We start from the raw sequence: 14653 nt of genomic DNA on the forward strand, positions 1-14653 counted from the left end.
TGCCCCTCGGAGCCTGCCTGCCGCGGGCACGCAGGTGCGCGGTGGCCGTGTGCGGGACGGGCCGCGGGGGGGCGGGGGCGGCGCTGGGCTGGTCTGGCTAGCGCCCTGTGCGGGCCCGGGGCAGGCACCGGCGGAGGGACGGCTTCCCGGGGTGGAGGTGGCGGGGGGGTGGCTCGGAGCAGACGAGCCCGGGGGCTGCCGGAGCAGCAGGAGGGCAGAGCCCGGCCGGGGACTGCGGCCATCTGAGCAGAGCTGGCCGGGAAGGGCGCGCTCTCCGGGCAGCTGTTGGTTTTGTGGTTTCTTTTGCACACCCCTGTCGAAATCCCATCTCGAGAAGCGTTCTTTTTGAATTTGCACTTGAATTAGCAGCGACCCAGGGAGCTCAAAATACCGACTTTATCTGGGCGAGCTCGGTGCCAGCCGGAGTGGTGTGTTTCCGATTCGGTTGAAAGCGTATTTCCTCTCCTGGAGGGGGTGGTGGTGCCTGCGAGAACACTGCAGCCGAGACGCTGGCAGCCTCCCTGATTAGTCACATACCACTGCTCATTTAAGGACTGCTGGACAAAACAGTTTCTCGTGTGGAGCAGGAGAGGTTCAGATGTGTGAGGCGCCCTCCAGATCAAAAAGTTATTAACGGCGCCGGGAGGTATTGTAAACATTTTTTAATAGAGATGATTCCTGCGAATACTGTGTTCTAAAAGTCCCTTAGAGAGTTAGCAGGGAATTACCTCCATTTATGGCCTCAGGTACACGATGTTTTTCATAAGGATACGGAACGTATAGAAGAGCTACGTTGCAGCTTTGACTTAACGCCGTGTGTTTTACATTAAGTCGGTACCATAAAATTTCCGGACCTGAACTACTCGTATTTCACTAACTACTCGCTGACTTCTAAGGTTTTATACTCTGTATTTTAGATTTTTCTGTAACTTGAGAGCTACTGATCTGAAGCTAAATATCAGATTTAACTGCTAGCTTTTTATGCGTTTTAGTAATTCATGTCGTATGCGTCATTTGAAAAGGGGCCTGTAGAATCATTTTCTGTTTTGGAACGAATTCCAGGCATTTGGATGTGTTAATCTTTAAATATGATTCCGGTGTTTCTTAAAGTCACATCATGAATTTCCTGTTTGGTAGAATCTTCTGGGTATGGAGATTGTGCAATTGTGTCCAGCAACAGATCATATTGCATTTTCTAGTTCAAGCTGCTTGCTATGTTGCAGATCACACCATGCTTGACATCGTTCTTTCATTTTTACAGTATGGCAGTTTACATTTTAAAGGAAAGCTTTTTACATTCAGTGTATACATATATAGTTGATTTACTAATTTTCAAAGATGTATTGGAGCATTGCTCTTGATATTTAGTAGCTCATTAATATACACCTATTTTCCATTCTTGATTTGACACATTAATTTTTGTATTGTCAGGTTTTTGTTTTCGATGCTAATTAAGCTTCATTGGAGTGATAACAGCAGAATTAACTCAACTACAGAGAGTTTGCGTGAACTTGAATAGAATTGCTTGCAAGGTGTCCCTATTATTGGTGTGACTAGCTCTGCACTGGAACAGAAGCTCCAGAATTTATAGTGAAGTGCCAGTAAAATTAACTTCACATTTCTTTAGTGCTGTACTTTTCTGTGGTATAGAAGCCAGCAGTATCTGACACTTGAAAGTACTTACACTAAACGGATTTTTAGAAATAGGCAATACATTGACATTGCATAAAATTCAAAAGGTTGTAAAAGGGTAGTCGGTGACAAGTCTCCTTTCTGTTCTCTTTTGTCTTCCTCAGAGACAACCACTGTTAAGTGTCTTGGGTGTCTCTCCAGAGAGGCAAAGTAGTTTTTTTTTTCTTGTTTGTTTAGTAGTATTTCTGCTACAAGGATTTAAGATGTAACCTACAGTTTATTGGTGAAGAAAAATACAATTGAAATTGTATGACAATTGACTGTAAACAAATGTGATGATGTTGGAATTAAAATACCAGAACTTAGAGTTACAGGTGTTAATGTTATTTAGAGAAGTTATTCCAAGTTATTTTAATTTAACACTTTTTCAGGTGTGGTAGAAAATATTTTTGGAACTTCTATTTTAGAATCCCACTTTGAAACCTTTGTTACTTTCCTTCATTTTCATTCTTTGAGAGCAGATTTGATTTTAGGGAATAACAAAGTCAATTTGAATCCAAACAATTTAGGGAATTTGAACCCAAGTCTGATGAGAAAGATTAGGCAATCAGGTTGGTGATGCTGTTTTGGATCAGATAGGAGTTATAACTATAAACTAATAACAGAATTTTTTGTTTGACCTGTTGAGCTGGACCTGAAGTCTATTCCTCCCCCCAAAAATATCTCTGAATTTTATTCTAAGGAATGCAATATCCTTGAAATATTTGCCAGCTTCCTAATTTTATTGCACTGAAGTGTGATGGACTTCGATGTGTAACTTTTAAAAATTATTTTAAGCCAGTTTTATTATTTTAATTTCTACTAAGTATAGTAAAAAAGCCAATAGCTATGAATCAAAATAGGGTTTTACAAATATGCCTTTCCTTTAAGGGTAAAGAAAACTAAACTAAGTCTTGCAATTTTAAGGAACTTTATGCATTTTTTTTAAGGGGAAATGAAGCAAAATTGTTTAAAAATACATTGTTGCAAAGCATTGATCTTGTGGTTTTGGGACAGAAGGGGAGAATCTTTGTGGTGAGTTTAAGGAAATATAAACAGGAACTTAAATGCCTTTCCTCTGTGGCATGGCTTTTCCAGACCCTTACTGTTGATTAGAGGAGGTAGGGCACTGGTAACCATAAAATAGGAGGTAAGAATTGAGAATTACTCTCAGATCATATTCAACAATACTTATTGAATACCAACTATGGGTATTTGCAAGGTTCTAAGCAAAACAGAAACAAGACATTTCACTCCCTCATAGAGCTTAAAACCTACTGGGGTTAATAACTACATTTTGTGGATGGCTTACTATGTTTTAGGCATTGTATTGTGCACATTATATTTATCATCAGCATGTAAAGTATATAATATATAATATAAAGCATATAATAATCGTTAGTAAGAAGATGGCAAAATTTGCTAAAAAAATCAAATCCAACTTCCTCAGTGCTTTGTGGAACAAGATGTTTTTTGGTATTATTGGCCATTCATCATTTTAAGCGTTTTTTTATTTTTTAGAATAAGCCAGGATGCAAAAAAAAATAACATCATTATTAAGCTTACAAAGATGATTTTCTTGACTCCTGGTCAGTGAGAAGGGTGTGCCCTTTACTTTTCTAGTGGTTATAATAAGTCCATGCTGATCTTTCTTTCCATTTACTTCTTTTTGTAACCAAAAACAATGTAGTTGGTTGTATGTTACCAGTGCTAGTCAATAAGAAGTATTTAAACATACTTAATGGCAAATATTTGTATTATTGATGTATAAAGGCTGTTCTGAGAAAGAGTTCACATTTGGCTTTGAAGTTATCTTGATAAAGTTCCATTTTTTCACTAACACTTTTCCACTGGTTCCTGTGTAAAGTAAGAGTATCCTGGACCTCTCCAGCTTTTCAATCTGCCAGTTTAATTTTTTGATGCTGAGAAGTACTCTGCTTTTGATTTCTCTAGCTCAGTCTCAAAGATGGTCTGTGTTGACTTTGCCTTTCTTGGGCAACAGTGCAGATGTTGCTGAGCCCCTGGGGCTTAGGATTCAAAGGTAGAAGAATTCACTGGGCTAGATCACGCTCACTTTAGTATAAACTGACATTTTTATGGGATTTTGCAGTCAATAAACTGTTTTCACTCAAAGCATTATCAGTCAGTCCTCACTAGCTCCATGAAGACTGGTATTTATTAACCCAGTTTTATAGGTGAATTGGATTCATTCATTAAAGGAATGGCATACTCACCAGTGCTGCTTTGTTTTGGTTCTGGGGTTTCAACATTTTAGTGGTCTCCTTTCCTGTAGATGTGGGCTGCTGAGGTTGTGTGGTAGCATCTTTCTCTTGTGCCACCTTTTGTGAAAAAGGGGTTGCTAGGATAGAGTCACTCCTATTGTGAAACTTCTTTTGTGCAAAGGGGTTGCAGGAATAGTCACTTGGAGTAGAACTGTAACTGTAGGAGAGCAGCCCCACCAGTGTCATTGCCCAAGTAATCGAGGGGTAATGACTTAACCTATTAAAATCCTCAGAATTGATAAACCAAAAGTGCACTCAATGCCCTGGTTAAAAAAATTTTTCTGCAAGAATTATTAGGCAGTGCAAATAATTAACTTCTGAATTTGTGAATCCTATTGGATTGAAATTCTTTAGTGTACATTTATGTAAAGTTGGGACGATCTGTACATGTTTGTATTATGAAAGTATAGGATACAAATAGATATAACTGCTTCTCTAGGCCTTTGAAAGTACATCAGATTTTTGCTCTTTGCAGTAAAGTTTGGTATAAAGCTGATTTGTTCCTATTTAAGAAGCATAATTATATTGCTCAAAAAATCCTTATTATGCAGTGCGTTCCTCTAACTTGGAAAATAAGGGTTTCATCACCATGGTTGCTATGTACTTGGAAGTTATGTGCATGTTTCTTTGGGAAAAAGAACAAAAATCTCTTTAAACTTGAGGGATTTTTTTTTTGTAAAAGAAATATAGGTGAATCTTGTTTTATTGTGCTTCACAGATAACTGGACTTTCTGCAAATTAAAGGTTTGTGGCAACCCTGTTGAACAAGTCTGTCAGCACCACTTTTCTCCAACAGCATATATTCACTTTGTGTCTCTGTCACATATTAGTATTTCTCTCACTATTTTAAGCTTTTTCATCTTTATTATACGTTATGGTGATCCATGATCTTTGATGTTCCTATTGTAATTGTTTTGGGGTGCCTTGAACCATGCCCATAAAAGGCAGTGAACTTAATAAAAATTGTGTGTGTTCTGACTGCTTTACTAACCAGCTGTTGCCCTCTCTCTTCTTCTCCTCTGGCTTCCCTGTTCTCTGAGATACAACAGTATTTAAAGTAGGCCAGTTAATAACAGTGACCTTTAAGTGTTCAGATGAAAGGAAGAGTTGCATATCTTTTACTCTAAATCAAAAGCTAGAAATGATTGAGCTTACTGTGGAAGGTGTGTTGAAAACTGAGATAGGCCGAAAGCTAGGCCTATTGTGCCAAACCACTAAGTTGTGAATGCAGAGGAAAAGTTCTTGAAGTAAATTAAAAGTGCTACTTCAGTGAACACACAAATGATAAGAAAGCAGAACAGTTTTATTGCTGAGATAGAGACAGTTTTAGTGGTCTGGATAAAAGAGCAAACCAACCACAACATTCCCTTAAGTCAAAGTCTAAATCAGAATAAGACTCTAATTCTCTTCACATTTATGATGTCTGAGAGAGGTGAGGAAGCTCCGGAAGAAAAGTTTGAAGCTAACAGGTTAGCTTATGAGTCTTAAAGAAAGAAGCCTTCTCGATAGAATATATCTATAGCATAAAAGTACTAGGTGAAGCAGCAAATGCTGATGCAGAAGCTGCAAAAAATTTTCTAGAAGATCTAGTTAAAATCATTATGAAGGTAGCTACTCTAAACAGCAGATTTTCAGTGTAGATGAAACAGCCTTCTATTGGAAGAAGGTGCTGTCTAAAACTTTCATAACTAGAGAACAGAAGTCAATGCCTGGCTTCCAAGCTTCCAAGGACAGGCTGACTCTCATGTGCAGGACTAACATAGCTAGTGACTTTAAGTTGAAGCCATTGAACATTTACCATTCTAAAAATCCTAGGGCTCTTTAAGAATCATACTAAATCTACTCTGCCTGCACTCTATAAATGTAACAACAAAGCCTGAGTGACAGCACATCTGTTTGTAGTATGGCTTACTTAATGTTTTAAACCCATGGTTGAGATCTTCTGCTCAGAAAAAAGATTGCTTTCAAAATTGCTAGTCATTGACTGCACCTAGTCACTCAAGAGCTCTGATGGAAATGTACGAAGAAATTAATGTTTTCATACCTGCTAACACATCATCCGTTCTTATAGCCCATGGATCAAGGAGTCATTTCAACTTTTAAGTCTTATTATTTAAGAAATACTTCTCAAAAAGCTGTAGCTGCTGTAGATGGTGTTTCTTCTGGTGGATTTGAACAAAGTAAATGGAAAACCTTCTGGAAAGAATCACCATTGTAGATGCCATATGCAAAGAAGATTTGTGATTCATAAAAGGTGACAGTATCAACATCAACAGGAGTTTGGAAGAAGTTGATTCCAACCCTCATTGATGACTTTGAGGGGTTCAGGACTTCAGTGGAGGAAGTAATTGCAGATGTGGTAGATACAGCAAGAGAACAAACTAGAGTTAGAAACAGAGCCTGAAGATGTGACTCAATTACTACAATTTCATGATAAAACTTTAACAGATGAGAAGTTGCTTCTGTGGATAAAGAGAGAAAGTGCTTTCTTGAGATGGAATCTACTGGTGAAGATGCTGTGAAAGAAGTTCTGCTGTGGTTATGGTGTCAGACACCATCACATGGTACAGCGAAATCTCTTTTGAAAGGAAGAGTCAATCAGTGTGGCAAACTTAGTTTTTATCTTATTGTAAGCTATTGCCACAGCCACCCCAGCCTTCAACAACTACTACCCTGATTAGTGGACAGCCATCAACATTGAGGCAAGATCCTCCATGAGCAAAAAGATTACAATTTGCTGAAGGCTCAGATGATCCTTAGCATATTTTAGCAATAAAGTGTTTTTAAATTAAAGTATATACATTGTATTTTTTTAGGCATAATGCTATTGTACACTTAACAGGCTATAGTATAGCGCAGACATAACTTTTACAAGCACTGTGAAACCAAAAAATTCGTGTCACTTGCTTTTTTGTGGTATTCTTTTATTGCCGTTGTCTGGAATTGAACTGGAATGTCTCTGAGGTATTCCTGTACCTATGTGTTAAGAATTTATAAAATTAACCAACTTTCCAGCTTTCAAGCCTTTTAAGAATTTATTGTAGAGAAGAAGAAAATGGTGGTCTATAAATTCTGCACTTGATATTTGGATCCCAAGTTCTGGGCATGTTTATCTCCCCGACTGAATGTGGAGAGAGAGGTACACGAGAGTAAGGAGTCTAGGGAGATTCCTAAGTTTTGGCCTTGGGCAAACAGATATATTTTAGTGCTGTTTTCTGCACTATACAACCCTTATTCTAGGGTATTGGATTGTGGAAGGAAAGGGGAAAGAAGATGGGTTTATGGTGACATACTTGGGGACAAGACTGCATATTATACTTGCACCTTTAACACCTACCTTGTATGGATTGCTCTTTAGGTGCTGGAGATGGAATATGAGCAAAACACAAAATTTCTGCCCTTGAGCTATATTCTAAGGAGGAGTGGCAGCAGAGGTAGACAGTAAACAAGTAATGTTTATCGTATGTTGGATAGTAAGTGCTGTGGAGAAAATGAAGCAAGGGAAAGTGATAATTGAGCAAAAACCAGAAGGTGATGTAGGACACTGGTTGGACATGGTTGAGTTAGGGAGGTAGGAACATTGCGGGCTAAGGGATTGACAAGGGCCTAGTACGCCAGGAAATAGTTAGGAGACCAGTATGGTTAGAGCTAACTGAATCAGGGGCCAAATATAGGGAGAAAAGTGGGCAAGGTATCATATAGGATCTTATTTGTTGTTGGAAGGATTGTGACTTTTTCTCTGAGTGAGAGGGGAAGCCATGGACGGTTATGACCAGGGAGAGACATGATCGAACTTACGTTTTAACAGATCACTATTCTCTGTGGTCCCTAATTTTTCATTTCTATTCCTTACCCATTAGAGGCACTGTAGTGGTTTAGGATAGAATGGGAGAGGTAGATTGATTGGTATAGAACCCTGACCCATGCCTGTAACTCTTATTCCAGGAGGTGCAGAGTGCCAGAGCTAGTATTTTTCTTAGGCCCTAGAAATTCAGGGTACTCCAGTCCAGCTCTTTAAATAACATGGGCTTACTTCACTTTTTCGGGTTTTTGTTGCCAAAAAGAAAGGAGCAAAGATATTAGCTCTTGGGTTCAACTGAAAAAGGATTAACCTCCTGGCAGGTTGAGTGGTTTTTTTGTTTTTGTTTTTAACTTCTTTGACTTCTAGGGTTTTTCTTACTTTTGGATATATCTTAAAAGTCATTTTTACCTTCCTTCAACATTTAAGCATCTAAGATCTTATTTATTTTCTGTTTTACACGGCCCCTTGTCTATATTACATTCCCTGCCTTTCCCCCATTACGGTAATTTTTGTAGAGGTTGAATCACTGTTATCTGTCACTAACAACTTGGCTATGACGCCCCAAGGACTTCTCTATTAACTTGAATAAATCTTATAGATTGAAAGATTCTACAGACAAGTGACCTTATAAAAGCCCATACTATTTATTGCCCTCCCTACCTTTATAGATATAAGCTCTCTCCTCTTTCATCAAAGTTCTCCCCCTTTTACTGCTCTATCATCTGGTTGCAGAAAATGAGTTTTCCTGCAAACACAGATTCCCATGGCAACATAACAAAAAGGTAATAGAACAAATGTTTATTTTGTCTAGTCCTGCTGTCTAAGTAATGCTAAACCCTGAACATGTTGGCTCCTGTTACTTGAATGTGTGGTTACAGATTTCCTTGTTTTCCTCAAACCTGTTCCTCTTAGACCTTGGTGATACTGTCACTGTACCTGTGACGTGAGGAAGGCGTATGTGTGCCTTACTGTCACTACCCAAAAATATGCATTGACTGCATTTCCAAACTTATGGCTCAAACTGTGGGCATCATACAACATGTGACCATGCCAAAAAAAAGGCATACCAGTTATTTTTGTTTTTCATAAATTCATTAATTTAGTATTTCCAGTGCACTATACTAGGTGTTATGTCTATAGAGAGGAAGGGTCCCTACTTCCCCTCTATAGATGTAGAGGGAACGTATGTTTCCTCATAGATTGCTTTGGAAGTCCTTTGTAGCTTTTCTGCATGCTTTTAGCTTATGCTGCCGTTTCAAATCTACCTTATATTGCTAATCTTTCTCTTGAGATCTTTTTAGAGTTTTCTGTGTTGCTCTTGAATTTGGAGGCTGCTATATTTGATGTGTCTCCCAAAGTTCCTGTGTTGGAAACGTAATCCCCAATGCAACAGTGTTGTGGAGTGGGACCTAATTAGAGATGATTAGGTCATGAGGGCTCTGCCTTCCTGAATGGATTATTGGTCATTATCAAGGGATAATTATCGAGGGTTAGTTATCATGAGAGTAGCTTTGGTCCTCTCTTGCTCTTGCTCTCACTCTTTCTCATCCTTACTCTCTTACGCTCTTACTCTTCACCATTAGATAATGCAGCAAGAAGGCCCTCACTGGCTGCCAGCACCATGATATTGGACTTCCCACCCAGCTGGACTGTGAGAAGTAAATTTCTTTATAAATTACCCAGTCTGTGGCATTCTGTTGCAGCAACCCAAAACAGACTGACAGCTGTCACTTTTTACATCTAGGGCAATTGTGTGCAAGGATATATGTTGGAAATCTGTCAGATAAACCTTTCTATCTGATGATTCAGATCTAGAAAGTGGTCAGCATGTGTCCAGTAGAAGTCAAAACTTTTTTTTTGTCTGCCAAAGGTTCAAGGAGGCTGTTATGGGAGAAACAACAACAACAAAAATGTGACTGAAGGTATGGGTCCTCTAGATCCTTAACCCATTCCTGTACTTCACTTGGGGTAATGTCTTTTGCTATGACAGTTTGCTTACCTGTAATCATGTCATCATACCCTTACTCTTCCTAAGACACTTGGTTAAGGTGTCTGGCTTATACAAGTATATGTTGAATTCATCTTTGCTGTATTTCCTAATCCCTGTAGTAGGTCTAACTTGATTCTCAGAAAAATTGCTTTATTCTTTTTTTTTTTTGAGTTGGAGTCTCACTCTGTCGCCCAGACTGGAGTGCAGTGGCCGCTCCCGGCCACCGCAGCCTCAACCTGCTGGGCTCCGGCGATCCTTCCGCCTCAGCCTTCCAAGTAGCTGGAACTACAGGCGTGCGCTACCACGCCCGGCTAAGTTTTTGATTTATTGTAGAGATGAGGTCTTGCCAAGTTGCCCAGGCGGGTCTCGAACCCGCAGGCTCAGGCAGTCCACTCACCTCAGCCTCCCAAAGGCGCGGGATTACAGACTGAGCCACTGAGCCCGGCATTGCTTTATTCTTAATATCTCCAATAGCTATTTCTTTTTTCCCCCTATCATATCCTTACTCTAGGGCTTTAGCTGGCTTGAGCCATCTTGAACTTAGGCTTTTGAATAAGTAGTTTCCATTTGTGTTTTAGCCAAGCCTCCAAATGCTGGTGAAAATCTTAGTAATCTTCCTCATTCAGTATAGTAAAAAATGACTCCCTAGTGAGCACAGTATTAAGTTAAAATAAAATAACTGATTTTTAACATTTTATATTGATATACTTTTTATGTCATTCTCTCATTTGACGTTATAAGTTTGGCTTGCTTCATTTTCTGGTTCCTAGTTTACTGTTCTAAGTGCCTTATGCTTTGAATGATCTGCTTTGAAATGGGTGATCTCAATATTAAATAATTTTGATGCTAGAACAAAAGGGGAAAATTAGCAAATTAAGAGAACAGGCAGTAAGTCTAAGAACATCTGTCAAGCTGTTTTTTACATTCCCTAGTATTATAGTATAGGTTGAGAATCCCTTATCCAAAATTCTTGGGACCAGAAGTGTTTTGGATTTTGGAATATTTGTATTATACTTAGCGTTGAGCATCCCTGATCTGACATACTCCAGTGAATGTTTCCTTTGAGAGTCATGTCAGCACTCTGAAGATTTTGGATGTTGAAGCATTTGGGATTTTGGATTTTCAGATCAGGAATACTCATCTTGTATAACCTAGAGTTTTTTAACCTATTGACATTTTGATAGGGATAATATTTTGCTGTGGAGGACTGACTTGTGCATTTTAATATGTTTAGCAACATCTCTGTCTCCTACTCACTAGATACTAATAGCAGGTCCTGGTTGTGACAACTGAAAATGTCTGTAGACATTGCCACATAGCCTGGGGCGGGGGTGGGAGAGGGAGGAGAAAATCATTCTTAGTAGAGAACCACTTATATAACCCTATATATTTTGATTGGCCCTGAGCAAAATGTGGGTAGAAAAACTTCTACCTACAAAAAGATAGAAATTCTGTACTCTCTGCTTTATAAGTTGGGGCCTCTTTCAACGTGATTTTCACTATTTTCAGGAGAGTAACAGCATTCCTAATGGTCAAGATCATAGCTATAACACGATAAACTTAATAGATGGGAGAACTTGCACCGCAAGTTTGCAACAGACCAGGTTCCCTGGCACAACTGTGAAACAACTAATGATAGTGAGGGATACTTGATTTCTGTAAATACATAATTGTTTTTTGCCATTGTCACGGTCCAATTTAGGGTGTTTTGAATGTTTTTGGAAAGGAAAATCATTTTAAGACATTAGCATAAAGTCCAAGTTGGTAGGTAATATTTTCCCCAGTGTTTCTGTCAATTCTGTGTACTTTTTCTCCCGTCTTCTTTCAATATTTATCTTTTTCAGACTCTTAGAAATATAACGCTATTTAGGAAACCACGAAGGGAGTGACAAATAAACTAAGGAGTAAAAAGTGTAGTATATTGCGTATTATTTTTCTCTACATTTTTGAAGGTTCTTGTATCTGGGAAGGCTTTGCTGTTTTTAAATATTAGATAATAATAGACTGAATTTTTGAAGAATCTTGTGAATCTCAAGTAGCAATAACTTAGGAAGATCAGCCTTACTTGATTCAGAATGTCATTTAGGCAAATTATGTATTATGGTACCTTATAAGATATAATGCATTTTCTCAATTATCAGTGGTATTGCTTTAATTACTTTTAGACTGTGAGGCAGTAACTAATTTCAGTGTCACATTTTGCAGTTTTTAATATTTAATGTGCTGTATTTTTTAGCACCTCCTTAAAATACTCTGCTGTTTTGTTCATACTGTACTTGCAGACTTGTACTTTCAAACCTAATCTCAAGAATGTCTAACCTTTGGATTCTAAGTCAATTGAAATGTAATGTTTCATGTTTTTCCTGGACTACTTTTCTATACATTCCTTGAGGATGCTCTTGGATATGTAGCACTAATTTCCCTTGGAATGGATTCATGTTGTACATGTATATGGATCCATTTTAGATATGTGGAGCTGATATTATCATTAGTCCTAATGAATGACAGTGGTTATGAAAATTGCAGTCAGAATGAGCCAATTTACCTGAGGTTTTCTGTAACTCTAGGAATTAAGGCATCATAATTTTGAAAGTTTGAAATATATGTGTATGTACATTGATGTTTATGTTTTAGATTTACATTAATGAAGGAAATTTGCCAGTTATCAGTCAGACAGTTAAATGCCCACCAATGGGCAAAAGAAATAGACATGAGAATGTTCAACTGTGTATGTGTGTATAGATAGATGTATCTAGAGAAGTGGAGGCCTTGTGGGTTATAGTGTTTGGTATGATTTCATGGATGAGGTAGAATTTGAGTAATATTTAGAAAGATAGGCAATATTTAGAGAAGATGAAAGGGAACATTTTTGGAAAACAAGAGAAAATATAAATTTAGAGAATAGATATGAAAAGTACTGGCCTGATGGGAGAAATATCTTGGGTAGGATGAACCCGGTTGTGATTCTCTTTCTGGTTGTGATTTAGAGTTACTGTGGGATATTTAAACACAAAGGTGCTAGGTCCTACCTCAGAAATTAAGAATGAGATCTGGAGTGGGACTCGGGCAGCTACATTTCTAAAAAGTCTACAAGTAGTTCTGATTTGTGGAACCACTTTTGGCAGAAGAGAGCTGTTAGAATTTCTTGAGTTGTGAAGCCATGAGGAAAAGTGTTTTCAAATTGGTTTGACTGGAGTATAAATAATGGATTGGAGGAAGCAAATGTATTACTTTGTGAAATCTTTGGTAATTTATTTATATGTGCCTCTGTTTATCCTGACTCCTTGAGTATCACAACTGTGCATTGTAGGGTGTTTGACCTCTACCCACTATATGCCAGTAGCATTCCCCACCTCCCCAAGCCCCAGTTGTGATAGCCACAGTGTCTCAGTCATTTTCAAATGTCCCTGGGGGAAAACTACCCTCTCTTCAGAACCACTGCATTGAGGGGAGCCAGCTGTCATGTTGGGAAGATGTTGCTAAAGCAGCCCCATGGAGAGATCCACATGTAAAAGACAGACCTTCTGCCAACAGCCATGTGAGTGAGCCATCTTGGAAATGGATCCTCCAGCCTCACTCAAGCTTTCAGCTGATGACTGTTGCTATGACCAACATCTTGGCTGCAGCCTTATGAGAGACTATGAGCCAGAACCACCCAGCTAAACTGCTCCTGAATTTTTGACTCACAAAAACTGTGAGATAATATTGTTTAAACCACCAAATTTTGGGGTACTTTGTTATCCAGCAATAGATACTGTTACCTTAAAAATGTATATACAATATATCATATAAGATGAAATTACATATTGAGGAAATAACAAATGTCATGAAGATATACTAACTCCTTTTATGTACATCTGTAGTCATGTCCATAGCATATGTTTTTAGAGTGCTTTTCTGGGTATGAGGCCTGTTAAACATTACTATAAAAGCCTTTTAATGGTAGTAGGGGCCAGGTGTGGTGGCTCACACCTGTAATCCTAGCACTTTGGAAGTCTGAGGTGGGAGGATCGCCTCCAGTGTTGAGCCCAGGAGTTAGAGACCAGCCCAGGCATCACAGGGAGACCTTGTCTCTACAAAAAAATACAAAGAGTTATCTGGGTGTGGTGGTATACACCTGTAGTCAGCTACTTGGGAGGCTCAGGGGAAGGATCACCTGAGACCAGGTCAAGGCTGCAACGAGCATGCCAGGGCACCCCAGACTGGGTAATAGAGTGAGACTCTGACTCAAAAAAGAAAATAAGTTGTAGCAGCAAGGCAAAATTGATTGATGGTACTACTAAATAAGTACAATGTAAGATATGCTTAGTCTGTTTAATATTTCAGATTTGCTTGAAAGGAGTTGAAAATTATTTTGAAGTAACTTGAAAAGCATTTGGTATTGAAATTTTCAAATATACATAAGGCAGAGAAAATGTAACCATGGTGATAGCATTTAGAAAATAGTTTTTATTATTATTATTTTAAGAGGCAGGTTCTCACTGTCACACAGGCTATTACAGTGGCACAGTCTTAGCTCATTGTAGCTTTGAACTCCTAGGCTCAAGCTATCCTCCCACTTCAGCCTCCTGAGTTGCTGGGGTTATAGGTATGAACCACCATTCTTGGCCTAAAATTAGTCCCTTCTAAAAGAGAAATAAACATGTATTTTTGCAATAGATATAAGATACTGTTGCTCTTGATGCAGAAATATATCACTTCACATGGAAACCAAAAGAAATACGTTATGTAATCCCGCGCCTTTGGGAGGCTGAGGTGAGTGGATTGCCTGAGCCCGCGGGTTCGAGACCCGTCTGAGCAACTTGGCGAGACCTCATCTCTACAATAAATCAAAAATGAGGCGGGCGTGGAGGCGCGTGCCTGTGGTTCCAGTTACTTGGAAGGCTGAGGCGGAAGGATCGCCGGAGC

General features: G+C 38.8%; 1 protein-coding gene across 1 annotated transcript in view; it reads left to right on the forward strand.

Moving 5' to 3' along the window:
* The first annotated feature begins 580 nt into the window (after window positions 1-580).
* The window catches only part of MAPK14 (mitogen-activated protein kinase 14), an 84175-nt gene continuing 70102 nt past the window's right edge, over window positions 581-14653 (forward strand). The window contains exon 1 of the mRNA XM_021713944.1: window positions 581-646. The gene's annotated coding sequence lies outside the window, so the exon portion shown is untranslated. The remainder of the gene's footprint in view (window positions 647-14653) is intronic.

The sequence above is a fragment of the Carlito syrichta genome, unplaced genomic scaffold, assembly GCF_000164805.1.
Source record: "Carlito syrichta isolate Samal-C Ts95f unplaced genomic scaffold, Tarsius_syrichta-2.0.1 Scaffold305043, whole genome shotgun sequence".
Classification (NCBI taxonomy): Eukaryota; Metazoa; Chordata; class Mammalia; order Primates; family Tarsiidae; genus Carlito; species Carlito syrichta.